Source organism: Pinus tabuliformis, chromosome 1_1 (assembly GCF_031772625.1).
Source record: "Pinus tabuliformis cultivar Carrire ecotype Pingquan chromosome 1_1, CPIR1, whole genome shotgun sequence".
NCBI classification, from domain to species: Eukaryota; Viridiplantae; Streptophyta; class Pinopsida; order Pinales; family Pinaceae; genus Pinus; species Pinus tabuliformis.
Window position 1 is genome coordinate 649,639,289 of NC_142297.1, and position 22,039 is coordinate 649,661,327.

The 22,039-nt window shown below is 37.6% G+C and overlaps 1 pseudogene; it reads right to left on the bottom strand.

Moving 5' to 3' along the window:
- Positions 1–21,515, bottom strand: part of LOC149215065 (protein CHROMATIN REMODELING 20-like) — a 35,272-nt pseudogene extending 13,757 nt beyond the window's left edge.
- Positions 21,516–22,039: the final 524 nt, after the last annotated feature.

The following is a 22,039-nucleotide window of genomic DNA, read 5'->3' on the forward strand; positions in this document are numbered from 1 at the left end:
TAGGATAGGGGGCTAACTCTGAGAATCCCCCGAGAGCGATTTTTAGAATCGCCCCCTTCGCTTGCCGGGGGTGGTTCTCAGAATCAGACTCCCTGCCTGCCAAGGAGATGATTCCTTGAATCACCCACGATAGGCCAAGGGGTGATTCTGGGAATCGCCCCCTTGGCATACCGAGGGCGATTTTGGGAATCGCCCCTCGTGGCCTGTCAGGGACAATTCTTGGAATCGATCCCATGCCAGGAGAGGGGGCCAATTTTGAGAATCGACCGATGGGGGCGATTTTAGGAATTGGCCCCCTCGTAAGCCAAGGGGCTGATTGTGAGAATTTTCCAAGGGGTGATTCCCAGAATTAGCCCATGGGAGCGATTCCCTGGCATGCCGGGGGCGATTCTGAGAATCAGCCTAGGGGGGTGATTATGAGATTCAGCATAGGGGGTGACTTTGAGAATCGCCCTTGGCAGGCAAGGGAGGTGATTCTAAATCAAACCCCTCGTAGGCCAGTGGATTGATTCTAAGAATCAACCCCCTGGTTAGTCGAGGGATGATTTCAGGAATCAACCCATATGCAAGTGAGCGGGTCGTTTTTCATTTTACTCATAGCGAGAAAGCGCTCAGTCAGGCATGCTTGGCCAAACACCTGTGCTTATGGGAGAGCGTGTTCAGCTATGGGTGTGCATGCCTGCGTCATGATGCCATGATGCACGCTGCCATGCTGCGAGCGGGTATGCCCACAAAATGGTGACATGCTACAGTCCACCATGCTCCAGGCGGGCATGCCCACCAAGGGGCATGCCTTCCCATAGGACTACAAGTGGGTGGGTGTTCCCACCCATGACACGACGGTGTGTAGCACTATGTCATACCATGGGCGGGCACCTCCATGGCTTGGCATGACTATGGGCATGCCTGCCTATGACACAACAATGTGAGTCACATTGCCATCACATGTGTGGGCAAGCCCCTAGTAGGGTGAGCCCGCCTACAGAAACTACACGTAAGTAGGCATGCATGACTATGAGCCTACCCGTCTAGGGCAAAACGTGCTAGGGGGTGATTCTCAAAATCGACACCCTCGCTTGCCAAGGGGCTGATTCTGGGAATTGACTACCTTGCCTGCCAAGGGGGCGATTGCTAGAATTGAGCACTACAGGCTAGGAGGGAGATTCTGAGAATAACCCCCCTTGCCTACTAGGGGCGATTCTCAGACTCACCCCCTTGGGATGATTCCTAGAATCGCTCCCTTGGCTTGCCGGTGGTGTTTCTCAGAATCGGTCCCTTGGGCTGATTCCTAGAATCAAACCCTTGGCCTTTTAGTGGGCCGATTCCTAGAATTACCCCCAGCAGGTCGGGGGGCGATTTTGTGAATTGCCTCCCTAGCCTGCGAGGGGTGATTTTTGGAATTGCTCCCCTTGTGTGTTGGGGGCAATTATGGGAATCAACCGAGGGGGTGAATTCTTGGAATGGGCCCAGGGGGGCGATTCTAGGAATCGACCCTCGGAGCGATTCAAGAATCGATTATGGGGGTGATTTTGGGAATTGGCCCTCAGGGATGATTCAAGAAATTAGCCCTCGGGGATGATTCAAGAAATTAGCCCTCGGGGTTGATTCTGGGAATTGGCCCTCGGGGACGACTCAGGAAATTGGCCCTGGGGTTGATTCTGGGAATCGACCCTATGGGGTGATTCTAGGAATCATCCCTAGGGGGCGATTGTGAGAATTGTTCCTTGGGGGTGATTATGAGAATCGTCCCCCTAGCCTGCCAGAGGAGATTCTTGGAATCAACCCCCTAACCTACCAAGGGTGGATTCTAGGAGTTGGCCCTCAAGTAGGCCATGGGGCCATTTTGTGTTTTTTCTAGGGCGGGCAAGCCCATGACCAGGTGCGACACGACACTAAGGCACAACGAGCCCCTACTAGGGGACTTACGGAGTGATCGAGGATAAATGAAAAATATTTTTTTTTGTAAGGAATGGATTTTTTTTGTTCCGTGTATGAATCTATCATCTAGCTTATCATGGGGGTCGGTGTGCTAGTTTTTGGTCTTTTTTGTTTTCGAATCGACCCACTAGGCCGAATCCTAGAATCGCCCTCGGAAGGCCACGGAGCTGAATCTCAGAATCACCCTTGGCAGGTTAGTGGGGCGGTTTGTAGAATTGCCCCCGCAGGCTAAGGGGGTGATTTTAGGAATCATCTCCTTAGCCTATCAGTGGCGATTCTGGGAATCACCCCTTGGCCTACTAGGGGTGATTCTAGGAATCGACCCAAGGGGCGACTTTGAGAATGACCCTTAGCAAGCCAGGGGGCAATTCCTAGAATTGCCCCTTGGTTTGTGGGGGGTGATTTTGGGAATCATCCTAGGGGGGAATTCTAAGAATCACCCCCCTAACTTACCATGGGCAATTCTTTGAATCGCTCCTCCAGCCTACCCTGGGGCCGATTCTGGGAATCAGCCCTCGGGCAAGCCATGGGGCCATTTACATCTTTCCCAAGGTGTATAGGCCCAGGGCCAGGCACGGCACAACACGATGGCACAACGACCCCCTAGTAGGGGGCCTACTAAAGGACTAGGTACAAATGAAAAAATAAATAATACTTTTCTTAGGAACGGATGTTTTTTTATGTTCCATGTATGAATCTAACATCCAACTTATCATGGGGGTCGATGTGCATTTTTCTGGTCCTTTTTCATCTTTTGAGCTTGTTTTGTTTTGTTTGTTTACTTAAGTTATTGGTTTTCTTGTAATTTACTGATTTATATATATGTGTATATTTTTTCAGGAAAATGGCATCAAGGAAGATTTATGTGAATCGTTTTGGACCAAATACTACTAAAACTAGAGGTGGACAATCAAAAGATACTGTTAAATGAACTAAACCTCAGTCAATAACTACAAATATATCAAGTCCGTCAAAGGATAAGAAGTCTATTTCTTATTGGAATAAATCACAAGAAGTGAAGCATACATAACATATATGGTTTGTGAAAAACAGAGAAGGTGAAAAAAATCTACAGATATATTTATATGTAGATATCCCTAATGAGAGTGGAAGTTATGAGGTGCTGAGAAAAATTCTAGACATGTGTTTGATAATGGATACTAAAGTTGTTTATGTACTTACAAAACCACCCAAGTCACATGACAATATTAGATATCAGTTTGCATTGTCAATGTATGACACAAGAGATGAATCTACAAATATGTGTAAACAAATCATAAATGAGATTGCACAAGATATCATAAGTATTGTTATTTGTATTTATATGTTTTTCATTATTGTACTATATCGTTATATTTTTTACAAAGTTTTTATTGACATATGATATTTTGTTTGAAATTTTTTTATTGAAAATATTTCAATTATGTTGGGAGGAATTTATTTTATAGAGCAATATATTATGAATGTTGTAAAAAGTTTCTACTCATGGTCAGAAAAAGATATGGAAAATAAGAAAAAAAAGGTGTTTCAAGATACTACAAAACTACATCCAAGGGATCAAGAAAGAATTCCTATAGTGGATAAATCTAGCAAATCTAGAAATGTTTCTTTTGAAGAGGAGGAAGTTGAAATTGAAGCTGAAGAATATGTTTCCATTATTGAAGATGAGATTAGAACTGATGTTAGAAAGGAGAAGATCCATAAAATAACAAAAGTAAAAATACCCAAGAATGTATATTTTCTAGTTGATGATGAGGATGTTACTTATCTACAAAAAAAGAGAAGGAAGAAAATAAAATTTGATAATTCTCAAAAAGTCAAGGCTAGCATTGAAGATCCTAGTGAAAATTCAAAAGAAAGTAGGGAATTCATTACACCAGGAGATGATTTAGAAGATGGCATTATTAAAACAAAACAAAATGTCATTCAACATAACTTGACAAAGACAAACTTAATTGAGGGTGGTCATACATTTCAACTTAATGTTAGATAAATCTATAAGCCAAGTGAAGGACAATTTAAATATTAAATTAGAAAGCCACACCACCTGCAAGTTCACAACTTGAAGACATTGATGATGTACAATCCATATGCTCATATGGTTGATTATGTGCTTCTTATTGATCATGTTTAAGTTCCCAACAAAGAAGAATTTGATAAGTCAATATGTTTAGCCTAAAATTTAGGAAGGAATGTTGCATCCAAATAGGCTATCAAATTGAGGAAAAAATCAATTCAAAAGGTGACAAAGTAAATTATGATACATTTAAAGGCATTGATAACATTTTCTAGTTGGAATTTAGAACTAAAGAGATATGGGAATTTATTAATGATATTTTTAGCATGTGGGAGAACATTGGCATTAAAAAACAGAAGGTAAAAAGGTCTAAACCATTGATATGTAGCATGAGTAAATCAAGTCCTGAAATCAAGCTGCTTCCAGAAGATATGACTATCACACCTTGGAGAGCATTGCAAGGAGTGAATGATGAAAAACTTTTCAAAACAATATTATCTCATGTGAAGTGAGGGGAATTATCATTACACGAAATGTGTGAGGAATTTTAAAAGTAAGTTTGTTTAATTATTTTTTCTTATTTGTAGATTATAATTTTATTTTAAATATAACATGTTGTTGTTGGTAGTATTTGTTATAGATATCATTAAATTAACTTTTTTTACTTTATCTATTCAACCATAAGATTTACATGAAAATACAAGAACAAATGTTAAATTTTTGAATGAAGATAGTATGGATGATGTTGTACGTAACTACCTAGATTCAAGTTCTACATCAACACCAAAATACTTTTATCTTGCATTTAAAAAGGTATGTTTATTTATACATTCATTTTTATTCATCTATATACTATTGTTATTTTATAACTTATGCATATATTTGTTTTTTTTATTAAAGACAAAGAAGGATGCAAATGGAGCACCAGATAGTTTAAAAATCTTTATTAAAAAAATTAAGATTGAAATATTGGGAAAACAGTGCCTTAGTAATGTTGAACCTGATCCAAATATTACTCATTTCATTTGGAACGGGCTTGAAACTATCCAATATCAAATAATACAAGGTGATTATGAAGACATTGCTAAACTCATACCTAAAAGGGATTATTCCCTAGTTATTGCAGATATTCCCCATGGTTTCAGTATCCCAAACATTGACTATGATAGTGACCCTTAGTAAAGTGGTTGTGGGATTTGTAGAAATCACATCATCACCATTATGGAGATTTGTGACAATTCATTCAGACATAGAATTGACAATGTTATTGACAAGCTTCAAGGGGAAAGAAAACTCAAGGATGCAACTTACATTGTAAGACGTCGAAATTTCATGTTTGATTAATGTTAAAAAATTCATTTATGTACAAGTTAATTGAAATTTACTATTTCATGTTACAGGAAAAAGTCAAATCTTATTAACCATGAATATCAACCAATTATAAGTGTTTTTGAGTTCATCCATGTTGAAAGTTGGACAAAAGATAATAGGTATAAGTCTATGCTTCTTAATTGGGTAGATGGAAAGAATCATTGCCAAGTACTGGATTATGATGTTGATGTAAAAAAACTAATATATGAAGATAAAGAATAAAAAGGAGAGATAGTTAACACTTATAAAAAACTACAGTCATTGATTAACTATTTTATAGACTTATGTTCAAATGAAGGAAATTGGGTTTTGGATTTATTCTAAGGCTCAGGTAAGTTTTATTATATAAAATTGAATTTCAATATCTTTTTTCTTAATTTATATGTGATTATACTAATTTACTTCATTATTTCTTTTGTGCTTGATAACTAAGTACAACACAAGCATGTTCCCTACAAAAGGGAAGAAATTGCATTGCCATTGAAAAAGATTGTGTACAGTGCAAATTTATTCATAAAAGAATTAATGCTCTTCAATTTATTCTAGATGTAATGCAAGAAATTAGGTTGAGGAAAGGGGATTTTAATGAATCATGTGTGGCAAAAAAGGAAAAGGAACCTCAACCACCATTAGATGAAATTATTGGAAAGGCATACATTGGGAGATTCACAGACATCAAAGATTCATCAGAAGAGGAAAAGGAGGAAACTGAAGTAGAAAATATTGTGGAAAAAGGCAATGATAAAACTCTAGAAGATGAAGAGTTTGGATTATGTGATATTATTGATTAAATTTAAGTTATTCTTGGAAATCAAGCTCATTTTTTGGAACTATTAATTGGTTATACTTGTAATGCTTTGATGTTGACATTTTGTGAGAAGAATAAGTATTCAGTTAATGTTGTTATATGTTCAATACTTGTATTATGTGATTTTCACTTTAATTCTTATGTGAATCATTATTTTTTGAAAAAACCTATGATTATTATTATTATCTGACATTAAATTCATTAAAAAACTATTATTTAACCATTTTTTGTTATATTTTCCCTATAAAAATTGTGATTTTGACGTGTCATTTCTAGCAAAAGGTGATCAAAATGTGTAATTTTTTTGTTATATTTATGTGTAGGAATTTACAGGGTAAGTTCCTTAGACAGAACACCAAAAGACACCGCTCACAACTAGATCACAGATCAATACACCAGTATTTTTGACGTGGTTAAAACCCTCAAAGAGGGAAACAGTCCACGGCCTGAGCCAACATGGCCACTTCAGGCAATTTATTAATAAAAGAATGAAAAATTTACATATGCTTGTCTCATGCATGGATTACCCTTCAAATGACCCTCCATGCGCTTTAAATAGAAATCATGGACCAATCAGGTGTCAAGCCATAGATCAAGTGTCGGTAATACTGATGAGAGAATGAACCGTCAGATCACTACATATCGTGACCGTCGGATTGTAAGTTACAAAATGTACAACGGTAAAGAAACACACTTTACCTAACTTTATACTAGACCAAGTTGTACTTAACTATTTCCTATGTGTCGGAATATCCTAACATCCCCCCTTAAGAACAACTTGGGATAGGATTGGAGGATTTACAAATATGACACAATAGGAGAAGGAATGAGGCACTAGAGCATATCCCCCCTTAGTGACAACTTCCTGAACTCCAACCATAAATCAAAGTTTAGTGAACTTCGCCTCTGTGAGAGCCTTTGTTAAGATGTCTGCAACTTGATCATCTGTTGAACAATATTGCACTTCAAGAACATGGTCGTGAATGAGCTTTTTGATGAAGTGCATGTGCAGTTGAATGTGTTTGCTGCGCTGATGTTGGACTGGATCTTTGTATAGTTGAATGACACTTTGATTATCACACCAAAGTGTAGTCGGATGCTGCTGCTTAAAGCCAAACTCTGATAGGATCTGACGAAGCCACAAGGCTTCCTTACTAGCTTCTACGACACCACGATACTCTGCTTCTGCTGACGAAAGAGAAATGGCACCGTGTTTCTTGCAAGCCCATGTAATAGGTCCTGAACCAAGAGTGAACACATAACCGGCAGTAGACTTCCGATCATCAGGGTCACCAGCCCAATCAGAATCATTGAAACCAACCAATAGAGGAGTTGCTTTGGCACTGTAATGAATCCCAAACTGAACTGTACCTCAAACATAACGAAGTATTCTTTTAGCTGCTTTCCAATGACTTTCACGTGGGTTTTGCATAAACCGAGCAACAAGGCCAACAACAAAGGAAAGGTCAGGACGAGTATGAGTTAGATACAAGAGTTTTCCTACAAGTTGACGATATAAGGTAGCATCAACTTCAGGAGAAGTACAAATGACTGAAAATTTGACTCCAGACTGAAAGGGAGAAGGGGCTGGCTTACAGTCTTCCATGTGAAAATGACGTAGAATATCACAAGCATACTTGGACTGGGAAAGGGAAATACCCTCCTTGGATTGCAAGACTTGAAGACCAAGAAAATAATGTAAGTGTCCTAAGTCTGTCATTTCAAATTTCTTTTTAAGGCTGGACTTCACATGGTTTATAAGGTTGGGATCACTACCGGTAAGGATAAGATCATCAACATAAAGAACAAGAATGATAAGAGACTTGCCCACTTTCTTGGTGTAGACAACATTGTCAGAATGGCACCTAGAAAAGCCAAATTCTAAAAGAAAGCTATCCATTTTGGCATACCAAGCTCGAGGAGCTTGCTTGAGACCATAAAGGGATTTCTTAAGCCGACATACAAGGCTGGAGTCTGTTTTTATGAAGCCAATGGGTTGTTCCATGTAGATTTCTTCATGCAAGTCCCCATGCAAGAAGGCAGATTTAACATCCATCTGATGGACTTCCCATTTGAACGAGGTAGCAAGGGAAAGAACAAGGCAGATAGAGTTCATTTTGGCAACAGGGGAGAAGGTTTCAGTGTAGTCAATGCCTTCAACCTGTGAAAAACCTTTAGCAACGAGACGAGCTTTATGTTTATCAACTTTCCCATCTGGTCCATACTTGGTTCTGTAAACCCATTTGCATCTAACAAGTTTTCATCCCTTTGGTAGAGGAACAAGATCCCATGTATCATTTGCCAATAATGAATGATATTCTTCATTCATAGCTACTTCCCAATCTATATGGCCTGAAGCTTCTGCAAAGGTGTCAGGATCACAATTTACTGGAGCTTGAGCCAGTAAAGAAGAGGCTCTCTCAAACTGAGAACGTGTGCGTCGCTGATCTGTAGGATCACTGGAAAGATCACCTGCTGCATCTCGAGTAGCACGAACCCATTTTGGAAGCTGAGGAGCTGAAGGAGGATCCTGAGATGGTGGGGGAGGATTGTCATCCTCACTTTCATCATTTGAAGAACAAATGTTTTCAAAAGTAGAAGAGATAGGGAGAGGTGTCACATCTGCCAGACTAGGCTCGCAGGCCAATATATTTTCATCAAATTTTACATCTCTTCTAATGATAACGTTTTTGGACTTAAATGGAATAAGTCTATAGCCTTTGACATCTTCAGAATATCCAACAAAAGTACATTTTTCACTCTTAGGTTCTAAAGCTTTATGCTTTTCATCTGGAATATGGGCCCACGCTTCACTTCCAAAAACACGAAAGTGACTAAAATCTGGTTTGATTGAGCTCCATGCTTCTTCTGGAGTGATATTCTTTAAAACCTTAGTAGGAGTGCGATTTATTATGTAATTTGCACAGTTAATTGCTTCTGCCCAAAAACTAAGACCAAGTCCTTTAGATTGTAGCATACAATTAGCCATTTCCTTTAAGGTGTGATTCTTCCTTTCAGCTACACCATTTTGTTGTGGAGTATATGGAACAATATGTTGCATTTGAATTCCATTCTCAGTGCAAAAGTTTATGAATGTATTTTTAACATATTCTCCGCCATTATCATATCTTAGCTTAAGAATTTGATGTCCAGATTGTTTTTCAACAGAGGCTTTGAAGGCCAAAAATGTGTTAAATACTTCACTCTTGAGTTTTAAGAAGTATACCCAAGTGCGTCTGGAGAAATTATCAATGAAAGTTAAGAAATAATTGCAGCCAGAGAATGAAACAACAGGAAGTGGACCACATAAATCACTATGCACAAGCTGTAAAGGGGCTAAGGCGTGTTAAGAGGCACGTTTTTCAAAACTGTCCCGATGATGTTTTCAGAGTACACATCCGGAACAAACACCATCTCTGCAAGATATCATAGGAAGATCTGTCACCATATTTTCTTTACATAGATGCTGAAGGGAGCGATAGTTTAAGTGACCAAATCGCTCATGCCAAAGTTTGCTCACTTCATCCTTATGAGCAACAAATACTGAGGGAAGATTTGATGACCCAAAGTTGTGAAACTTATACAACCTTGTAGAATCATCAGCAATGCAAGTAGCTAAAATCTTCTTAGGATCTCTTAAGTCCTTGATTACAGCATAATGAGGTGAAAATTCAACGATTTTACCTTCACCTGAATGAGTTATCTGATATACAGATAGAAGGTTGCAGGATAAGGTTGGAACACATAATACATCATTAAACTGACCATTGTCTAGATGAACAGTTCCAGTCCCTACAACACTAAGAGATCTATCATCACCAACATATATATTTTTGGTGTTACAATCATTTAAAGAAGAAAACATGGCTTTGTTTTTGGCCATGTGATAAGAACTACAGAATCAACGAGCCACTCATGAGAATGAGAAGAAGAAGATACATTTAATGCATAGCCAGACCGAGATGCTTGACAACCACATGCAGAAAGTGCCATTCCTGAAGATGAAGTTGAAGTTGAAGATTGACCCAAATGGATGTTATGCTTCTTCATTTCTGCTTCCAAGGCTTCCATCTTCTTAGAGCAATTTGATTCTAAGTGGCCATCTCGATTACAAAAATTGCAATGTCTATCAGTCTTCTTCCCTTTGTTTTTATTTGTCTTATCATTTTGTTGAAATGATTTTTCATTTTGGGGCTGAAATTGCTTAGGACCCTTGTTTGGTTTAGGACCATTCTTTTTAGGATATGACTTCTTAGGATTCTTTGAATTTGGTTGCTGCTGGGCGGCTAACGCTTTCTTGGAGGAGTTTCCAAGATTAAGAAGACCAAGGTGTAAGAGTTTTTCTTGTTCTCTTATTAAAGAATCACAAAAAGAGTCAAAGGAAGGGGACTTGTAGTCTGTTCCTTGATGTTGGGTTGTGTTATATTCTTTCCACGTAGTTAATAGGGGGTTGGAAGGGCACCCGTAATCCCACTTTATGGGGTCCGGGGCAGCGCCCCAGAAAATTTTGGTTTTGGACCATATGTTAGGTTGAACAGACCCACCTATGGTTTTGTGCATGATTTTCGCACATGTTTTTTGGACGCGATGGTTTTCGTTCCATGGTATTGGACGCGATGGTTTTCGGTCCATGGTAATTGGATGCTTCAGCATGTATAAATATGTATTGTAACATTGAAAGGAACATAATGAAAAATCAAGCTGGTAGTCCCGGTTTTGGGATCCAGGGAAAAATCTCTGTGCATATGTGTTTTATGGGTTATGCGCTCGCATTGTTTATTTTCTTTGTTTAAGAATTCGTATGCAGGTAATTTCTGTACAGGGTTAAAACCTACATTTGGTATCAGAGCTGTTTTGGCTTCAAGGGGATGCCTTTGTTGCTGAGGGGTTTCGCTCGGGCCTGTGGTAGACCCTGTTCAGTGGGAGATCTGCGAGATCGATTCTGGTGGTGAAAGGAGATGGCGAGCAATGGAAAGATAGAGATTGAGAAGTTCAATGGTCAGAATTTTGAGTTGTGGAAACTCAAGATGGAGGATCTGTTGGTGGATAAAGATCAGTGGATTGCGGTAGATCCGGGTACTAAACCATCGGAAGTGACCGATGAAGAATGGAAGAAGTTGGATCGGAAGGCAAAGAGCACAATACGATTGTGTGTCTCGGATTCAGTATTGCTGAATGTATCAGTGGAAGCTACGACAAAGGCTTTGTGGGTCAAGTTAGGGACTTTGTACCAATCTAAGTCTCTGGTGAATAAACTGTTCCTACGGAAAAAGCTGTATAACCTGAGGATGAAAGATGGATACTCGGTGACAGAGCATCTGAATGCGTTTAATACTGTGGTAAGTCAGTTATTATCTTTTGATATTAAAATTTCAGATGAAGATAAGTGCATCAGTCTGTTGTGTTCTCTTCCAGATTCGTGGGATAGTCTGGTTATTGCAATAGGTAGCAATGCAACAGCTTTGCAGTTTGATGAAATAGTCTCAGCCTTGCTGACGGAGGAGATGAGACAGAAAAATATGGACAACCAGAATGGTGATGCCTTGTCTGTACGAGGACGATCCCAGAACAGAAACAAAAATAAGTCATTGAGTGGGAGATCTAAATCTAGAGGGAGATCTAAATCTCTAGGAAAACCTACAAAGGTGGTGTGCTGGAAATGCGGAAAGGAAGGGCACTTCAGAAGGAATTGTAAATCTAAAGTTCCTGATAAAGGAAAGGAATGTCATGATGCTCCTTCTACAGAGGTGAAAACCACCTCAGATGAAGGTGGGGATGTGTACTTGGCTTCTTCAAGTACACATGTAGATCATGAGGCATGGTTGATTGACTCAGGTGCATCCTTTCACTTCACTCCCCATAGAGAGCGGTTCTGAGAGTATGAGAAATACGATGGTGGTGATGTCTTCTTAGGAGATGATAGGAAGGCTAGAATCATTGGTCGGGGAAAGTAAAGTTGAAGTTGCAAGGTGGAAGGGTTAGAACACTTCCAAGTGTTCTACATATTCCTGCATTGGCCAGAAATCTGATTTCTATAAGTAAGTTGGATGATGCAGGTGTAAAGAAGGTGTTTGAGAAAGATACCTACAAGATGGTTCGAGGAGCACTGATATTAATGCGGGGAGTTCAGATTGGAACTCTGTACAAGCTGCGAGGTAGCACTGTTGTTGATGGGTGCAATAGTTCTATGGTTCCTGAAAATGGAGTAGAGAATCTAGTGGTCTCTGGAGAGAAGACCATGTTGTGGCATCAAAGGCTTGGACATATTGGAGAGAAGAGCCTTTGAATACTTCATGGTAAAGGTATGGTAGAAGGTATGAATAATAGCTCTTTGGATTTTGATTTCTGTGAAAATTGTGTATATGGGAAGCAGAATCGGGTGAGTTTCCCCTTTGGTGGTAAGAGGACGAAACAGATATTAGAGCTTGTGCACAATGATGTGTTTGGACCTGTGAAGGTTCCATCACTGGGTAAGTATGTGTACTATGTATCATTCATAGATGACTTCTCAAGGAATACATGGATATATTTTCTTAAGAAGAAATATGAAGTCTTTGACAGGTTTAAAGAATTTAAGGCTCTGGTGGAAAATCAGACAGAGAAGAAGATAAAGGTGCTGAGGACAGATAATGGTGGAGAATTTTGCTGCAAGGAATTTGAAGAATTTTGTAAGAAGTGTGGTATAGCACGGCATAAGACTAATCCATATACACCTTTCGCAAAATGGAGTCACAGAAAGAATGAACAAGACGTTGATGGAAAGGGCAAGAAGCATACTCAGTGGTGCTGGGTTAGGACAAGAATTCTGGGCAGAGGCGGTGGATACTGCATGTTACCTGATCAACAGATCACCTTCATCAGCGTTGGAGGATAAGACTCCACAAGAAGTATGGACTGGTAAGAAACCCTCTCCTTCACATCTAAGGGTATTTGGATGTGATGCATATGTACATGTTCCAAAGGAGAAACGAACCAAGTTGGATAGTAAATCTGAAAAGTGCATCTTTATTGGGTATAAGCATGGTTTAAAGGGTTATAAGCTTTGGAACCCAGTCACACGGAAGGTTGTGTATAGCCGAGATGTGTTGTTCAGAGACGTAAAAGATGTTATTCAACATGAAGTCCAACCAAAGGAACCTGAGAAGATAGAGTTTGAGCCAAAGGAGAAAGAATCAGACTCTGCAGTAGAGGAGGAATCAGAAGATGAAGAGCCATAAACTCCGGCTATGAGAAGATTAGTTCGAGAAAGAAGGCAGCCAGAAAGGTATAGTCCATCTGCTTTCAGTTCAAATTTTGCTTTGTCTATTACTGATAATGATCCCAGAACTGTGAAGGAAGCAATGGATTCAGAGGATGGAAAACTCTGGAAAGAGGCCATGGTCGATGAAATGACATCTTTGCACAAAAATGAGGCTTGGGATCTGGTGGAGTTTCCGGCTGGAAGGAAACCCATTGGCAGCAAATGGGTGTTCAAGAAGAAGACAAATGCAGAAGGAAAGGTGGAGAAATACAAAGCTCGGTTGGTAGCAAAAGGTTATTCCCAGGTGCCGGGAATTGATTTTGGTGATATTTTTTCTCCTGTTGCCAAGGTAACTTCTATTAGATTACTTTTATCTGTTGCTGTTGCTTTTGATTTTGAGGTAGAACAGATGGATGTGAAGACAACATTTCTTCACGGGGATTTGGAAGAGGAAATCTACATGAAGCAACCTGAAGGCTTTGTGGTGAAGGGTAAGAAAGAATTGGTATGCAAGTTAAAGAAGTCTCTGTATGGGTTAAAACAATCATGAAGGATGTGGTATCAAAAATTTGATACATTTATATGGGGACTTGGCTTCACCAGAAGCAAAGAAGATCATTGTGTGTATTTTAAATTAATTGGTGACCGTATTATTTATCTGGTCTTGTATGTGGATGATATGTTGCTGGTTGGAAATGACAAAGAAATTATCCAGGATTTGAAGACCCAATTGTCCTCCAAATTCGACATGAAAGATCTTGGTGCTGCAAACTATATTTTGGGCATGGAAATTAAAAGAGATCGGTCAAAGAGGAAGCTCTGGTTAAACTAGAGGAAGTATGCCGAGACAATACTCCAGAGGTTTAATATGAAGGATAGTAAATCGGTGAAGGTTCCTATTCCTGTCTGTGTAAGGTTATTTGCTGAACAGTGTCCCAAGACACAAGAAGAGGAAGAGGACATGTCCCGTGTTCCATATGCAATTGCAGTGGGTAGCCTGATGTATGCAATGGCCTGTACTAGACCAGACATTGCACATGCAGTGGGAGTATTGAGAAGGTTTATGTCAAAACCTGGGAAGGAGCACTGGACAACAGTGAAGCGGGTTTTCAGGTATTTGCGTGGCACTAGTGATTATGGTTTGTGCTACCAAGGAAGACCAGGATTGGACAGAGTGTTGGATATTCATGGCTTTGTTGATGCAGATTGGGCTGGAGATCTGGATCAGAGAAGATCTACAAGTGGGTATGTGTTTAACCTATTTGGAGGTGCAGACAGTTGGATGAGTAAGAAAAAATTTGTAGTGGCACTATCAACTACAGAGGCAGAATACATGGCAGCCACTCATGCAAGCAAGGAAGCAGTTTGGTTGCAGAGATTGTGTTCAAGTATGGGGTTAGTAGAGGGAGCTATAAGAATAGACTGTGATAGCCAAAGTGCAATTTTCTTGGCAAAGAACCCTGCTTATCATTCAAAGACAAAGCACATTGATGTTCAGTATCACTTTGTGAGGGATATGATAGAAGACAGAAAGGTGTTGTTGGTAAAGGTGGACACTTTGAAGAATACTGCAGATGCATTGACAAAATCTGTGAGCTCTGAGAAGTTCTCTTGGTGTAGAGAAGCAATGGGAATCTCAGGGCTGAAAAAATGACTAAGCTCTCCTGTGGCCCCCTGTGGAAAGAAAACAACAAGTGGGAGATTGTTGGGTTGTGTTATATTCTTTCCACGTAGTTAATAGGGGGTTTGAAGGGCACCCGTAACCCCACTTTATGGGGTCTGGGGCAGCGCCCTGGAAAATTTTGGTTTTGGACCATATGTTAGGTTGGGCGGACCCACCTATGGTTTTGTGCATGATTTTCGCACATGTTTTTTGGACGCGATGGTTTTCGGTCCATGGTATTGGACGCGATGCTTTTCGGTCCATGGTAATTGGATGCTTCAGCATGTATAAATATGTATTGTAACATTGAAAGGAACATAATGAAAAATCAAGCTGCTAGTCCCGATTTTGGGATCCAAGGAAAAATCTCTGTGCATATGTGTTTTATGGGTTATGCTCTCGCATTGTTTATTTTCTTTGTTTAAGAATTCGTATGCAGGTAATTTATGTACAGGGTTAAAACCTACACTTGAGAAATGAAGGCTTCTCTTGTAGAATGGAAGGTGGAAACAAACACAGAGTAGGCTGGTCCCAACTTAGTAAGAATGTAATAGATAAGGTTACTATCTTCTTTCTTAACTTTAACACCTTCCAAGAGATATCTAAGGGTCTTGAACTTGGACAAGAAATCTTCAATGCAAGAAAAATTATTAGGGTCCAATGTAAGCAACTCATTTTCAAGTTGATGGGCTCTAAGTTCATTTTTAATCCTAAAAACTTTATTGATTTGTTTCATTGCTTCATCAGGAGTATCAAGTTCTGCAATATGGAATCTAAGATCTGTAGAAATAGACATCCCTATCAATGCACGTTCTTGATCTTGCCTATTTTCCCATTTAGTAGCCTTATCTTCATCCTTCGGTTTCTTTTCTTGGCCTGAGGCTATTCTGTAGAGACCTTCTAAGTAAATCCTCAATGTAGGCCAACCATTGGAAGTAGTTGGTGTTGTCAAGGGTAACTTGGTATTGACTTTCCATTTCAATGGAAACTGAAGCTAAAGATGCTGAAACTAAGTGTTCCAATGGATAGATCTCGAAAAATTAGGCTGGTTTAAAAAAAACGGCTCTGAAAACGGCTTCCAGATGAAGAATTTATGGCTTTTACCATTATGATCAAAATGTTTATTTTTATGTCAATTGTTGAAAAATATTGTTTTTTTACAGACAATTATTGGCTGTGCATTGAAAAAGTAATTAACGATATACAAATATGTAGAATATCGAAAATTTAAAATATCGACATTTTTCTTTAACTATGCAAAAAAATAAAGATCTCACTACAAAAGTAAATGAATTAAAAGACAAACAAAAAAATATGAAGAAGAGGACTACTTCAAAAATTGTTAAATTTAGTCTGCATGGAGTAGCTCAAGTGGAAATGGCCGTGGAAATGAAGTCTCACTGAACCGGAGATCTTTGGTTCGATTCTTGTGCTACCCTCCCTCGTATTGCGGTGAATAAGAGACATGTAAAAACTGGAAAATGAGAGGATCCTACTAAAGCTTACAAAAAAAGGAACTGTTAAATTTAAAAAATAACTATTCACAATTAATACATTAGACAATTTAAAGTAAAAAAATAAGTCTTCTAAAAAAAGGGCCTCATGCAGCATCAACACTTTTTAAAATCAATGCGCAAATCACTAACATTCTAAAAAATAATATACATAAAAAAGTTTGAAGTGTACAAATCTATGCTAATATATATATATATATATATATATATATATATATATATATATATATATATATATATATATAGATATATATGAATTTTGAATTAGTACTTTTCGAAATCAGATGATTTTTTTTTACATCAAAAAAATGGGTAATCTTATCAGTTCTCGTTTCAAAGTTTACGTTGTTGTGAGGTTAAATTGTCTACTATGTATGATATACCAATTTGAAATCTATTTAATGATTGTTGAAATTGTGAAAATGGAATTCTATGGTTTTTGAGTTGAACCTTAGGCAAAGTAAAATCTCTAAAATATGATGATTTGAAATTTGTGTAAAATTGTTGAAATTGTGAAAATGGAATTATAGAGTTGAACCTTAGTCAAAGTAGAAATAATTGTTCAATATGATAATTTGATATTTGTGAATTTTTTTTGAAATTTGAGTTTTGGATGGATTTGATGATTGAACAAAAATCTAGGGTTTTCAACTAGCCTAGTGGAAGCTGGTCATGCTAATGACTAAGCTATGATTGACTTTGATTGATTCTTTTGTATAAAATCTAGGATTTGTATGAAACCCTAGTGAGAAGTGTAACATATGAATTTTGAAAATTTGTTGGATGCATTCTGTCTGTCTGAATTATTTGTAGGGTTTGTTATATGTTGAAGTAAGGTATGTCATACCTTGGGAATTTAACATTAAAACTTGTTGTGCTATTCAAAAACCCCCCATTTGTTAATAGTAGTAGTCAATAGTACATTAATAAATGGGGACCCTTTAAAAAAAATTCCTTCCAAAAAAAAGTTTAGCATTTAGGCATCTTCCTTATTAAATTTTGAAATAGAACAAGATATCAATCGAAGACCTTTTCAAAAAATTTGTAAATGTCTTCCTTTCTCGCATATCACACAATCAAGTGTAATTGAAAGCCTTGCTAATCCACCACAACGATCAAAAGAGGACTCTGCACTAGAGACTTCGAAACTATTATGTTTATTATATAAACTAAGTCCTAAGGCATTTCACATTAAAAGTAAGGCCCGCATCGCATATCGCTAATTTTAGAAGGCGCACCTTAATGAGTTATCTTAAAATGTGTGAGATGCGAAATTACAATGACAACATCTCACTTATCACATCGCATTTCCGATATTAAAAAGAACACTGCAAACTTACCATCCGACGTGATTGTAAAATGCGATTCAGACCCGGATCCACTCCTGAGACATGATACAAACGAGTATTTAGGTTCACTACTTAATAAAAAGCGATTTACATAAGAAAACCTAACAAATAAGATATGATTTGGAAACAATAGTAAGAGGCCTGCATTTCGCATCTCGCAAGAACAAAAGAAATGATAAGGAAAGCGTACAAACATAATATGATAATGTGATTTGCGATATTGCATTGCAATCACAAAATCAACATTTTCACAATTTAAAGGCTCAAAAACCTTGAAGCTTTCCTCCTAACTTATGATGAGGATATTAATGAGCAATGAAGCTAAAAGATAATGAACCATTAGTGGGCATTTAATAAATGTTAATGGCATTTATGTGTGAAAAGCCATTCAACGTGATACAGTATCTTCTCACTTGCATTCAGATAAAACTCCTTTCTTATCACCTTTTCAAGTTATATGTATTACTCTATCTTATGTTCATTCTTAACTCTGTATATCTGATAGGTATTGATTTTCTCCATTTTTAGGAAAAATCCACAGAATGAGTCTTTGAGAGCAATGGTAAAGAAGGGCAAGGAAGGTGTGTCTGAGAAATTAGAAATGACTCCTTTATTCATAGATACTACATGCAACAGAGAAGGAAGAACCTCTGCATGGAAAACCATGTATGATTTATTAGAAGAAGAGGAACTGAGACCTCTGGAAACAAAGGTCACAACTGGCGATAATGTTCCCTCAAGTGCCTCCATTTTTAAGATGGCATGCTCATTTCTGCATCGCATAGCTGTGCGACCAAAGATAATCCGTTATACATATATGGTCAAGTGGATAATTAATTAGGTTGATATCTCAGATGGATGTTTTAAGAATAGAATCCAAGAGGTTATGGGATATTTTTCGCCAGACAACCTACGACTTATGTACAACGTGCCAAAGCCACAAACACTCTACAACAAGCAGTTCCTCGAGAAGTTTGCCAAAGAGAACGAGGACCTAATAGATGTCACACATACCTGGTCAAAAAATGAGGCTAAGAACAAAAAGGAAAAGAATTAGTGTGTACTCTACTGCATCTATTTCTTCCCCTCATAGTTTTACAGCAACCATGCTATGTAGGATGTTCGGCAAGTCTGATAGCACTAAATTTCCCCTAGAATGGTTGCCATTAATAGATGCAGCCGTAAACGTAACCATAATGACTTGGGCCCAAATTTTGTGTGATAATTTAGCAAAGGTGATAAACATAGTTACCAATCAAATGAGAAAGTGAACTAGTACCCATTTTTTTGATGTAGCAAATAATCACTCGATTTTGAAAAGTGGTGATGCCTGAATTCACTTTTTTTCTAGCATATTTTTGACACTTTAAATTTTCTTATGTATCAAGTATGAACATTTTTTTTCGATGTTAGTGGTTTTCATGCTGATTTAAAAAAAATTTGATGCAACATCAACACATTTTTTTAAATGCTAGTGACTTTAATGTGGATTTTGAAAAGTGTTGATGCAACATCAACATATTTTTTTTGAGAGATTATTTTTGACACTTATAAATTTTTTTATGTATCAAGTGTGAACATTTTTTTTTATAAGTGATTTTCATCTTGATTTTGAAAAGTGTTGATTAGCATCAAACCTCTTTGTTTAGAGAGCTTAGTTTTTACACTTTAAATTTTCTAACGAATTAAGTGTGGATATTTTTTTTAAATGTTGGTGATTTTCACGTTAGTAATAAAAAGAATAATAATAATAAAACATGACAAAAAAATCAAATACAGAAAAATATTAAAAAAAAAGAAAAAAACCTATATATATATATATATATATATAGATATATATATAGATATATATATATATATATATATATATATATATATATATATATATATATATATATATATATATATATATATATAACATAAAACATGACAAAAATAAAAATAATAAAACATGTTAGTAATAAAACATAAAAATAAAAATAAAAAAACATGACCAAAAAACCTATAAAAATGTAAAAAAAAGAAAAAAAAAACCAAAATTAACTCATTAAAAAAAAATTGAATAAAAAATTAATGAAAAAACAAAAAAAATAAAAATTATCAAAAAATAAATAAAAAATGATTATATATATATATATATATATATATATATAATTTAAAGAAAAATAAATTGATCTACATTTTTTTTGGGTGAATTTTTAAAGTTAAAAAGTTATAATTAAAAAATCCTCATTCCAAAAAAAACCTAAAATAATTACCAAAAAAAAAATTAAGAAAAAAATTATTTAGAAAAAAACAAAATTAAAATAAAGAATATTTAAATCAAATAATTTAAATAAACAAAAAAAATTAAGAATTATTTTTTGAAATTAAAAAAAATAAATAAATAAAAGAAAACCATTAAAGAAAAATAAAAGAAAAAAACAATTTAAAAAAAATAAATTAAAAAAAAAATAATTAAAAAACACAATTTAAAAAATAAAAACAATTAAAAAAACATAATTAAAAATAAAAATTAAAAAACAACTATTTTTTATTTATTTTTTAAAAATATAAAAAAACAATTAAAAAAACATTAAAAAACCATAATCCAAAACAAACCTCGCTCCCTGCCCACTCTCATCTCTGTCCTAATCCCTACTGTCACGCCCCCAATTCTTTTTCGTTAATTGGCAACCGTGCGGCACTGCCTAAGTACTTAACATGTTCATTTGTTAAATTACTTTGTGAACTATGCCTAACATTCATCATCTTTAATCAACAATATTAATGTGCGGAATCCATTAACATTATAACATAAACATTCAACAGAGCAGAGAGGAGACCATCATATGCAATAATAATCTTTTATTCTGAGTTTATGAAAATATAGATGATCGAGAGAAAAAGCTCCACTGGCGTTTACAACCGTGTCGTTTTGCCAAATGGGCGCCCCAACCATGCACACCACCACACGTTGGTCACGCCTCACCAAATCCACACTTAGAAACTTTTGTGTCAACACCTGCTCAGCGTGCACGATGCATCCACACCCAGGTCGCACGTCCACCCGTGGTCCTGTTGCTTGGTGGGCGCCCTACCTATGGGTCACCTGTGTGCTCTAACTCATCGGGCAGGCACACCTTCGTGTGGCCTGTTTCTCGACTCGCCCTCCGCTACCAACTCGCACCAAGACTATGCATTTTGCCAACGAGTGGGCACATGAATTACGGTTCTGTGCCATGCTTTACACCGGCTCCTTGCACTTCTTGTTTCATCGAGTTCATCCTATCGAATGATGCCTTTGTTGCACCTCCTACCTACCTATTCATACGGTTGGTTGGTGAGACCGTGCCACCCAGATAACCTTCATTCCATCGCCTAGCTGACTTGTTTCGCATTGCAAACTCGTTCAAGAGGTGGGTCGGCTTGCCCAACTCATGGGACCACCCCCTCCTTAGCTCGCCCATTGCAATCTTCATTCGGTCGGCCATGGGTTGAGCACCCAAATCGCCCATGTATAAACTTACGACCAAACACTTCGTCCACACGCTCGTTCAAGGTGTCTCGCCCATCTTCGATCGCAGCTCGTTCATTTGGTGGGTTCACCCGGGTAACTCGCAAGCCACAGGGCATTACATTCTCCCCCACCCGAAAGCATTGCCGTTCCTCTCAATTCGGCTCTCCTCCATAACTCATTGTCATCTTCACAATCTTCCACTTCCATCTCCAAACTGAGTCCTCCGTTTCCCAGCTATCCTCCTCCAGTGCATTCTTCGATCTGACAAGAAATTCCCGTCGTATGTGGCTACCAATCCCTGCAGATCGACAACTCAGAATATTATCCATCTCAAGATGTGGCTTGTCCACAATCATAGCTGGTCCCCTCGATGGTTCCACCTTCTCTGGATGATCAGCATCAAGTCTGCATCTCTTCAACTGATTGATACAAAAAATTGGATGTTTCATATGCATATGGCGTGGAAGCTCCATCTCGTAAGCAACTCCCCCCACTCTCTTCTTCACTTGGAACAGTCCCTCTTATTTCCTCGTCAATGATCTCGCAGTCCCCTTGGGTGGCTGAAACTGATCTCCGGTAATCCTGAGAAACACCATATCTCCCACACTGAAGTGTGTATCCCATTTTCCCTAATCTACCC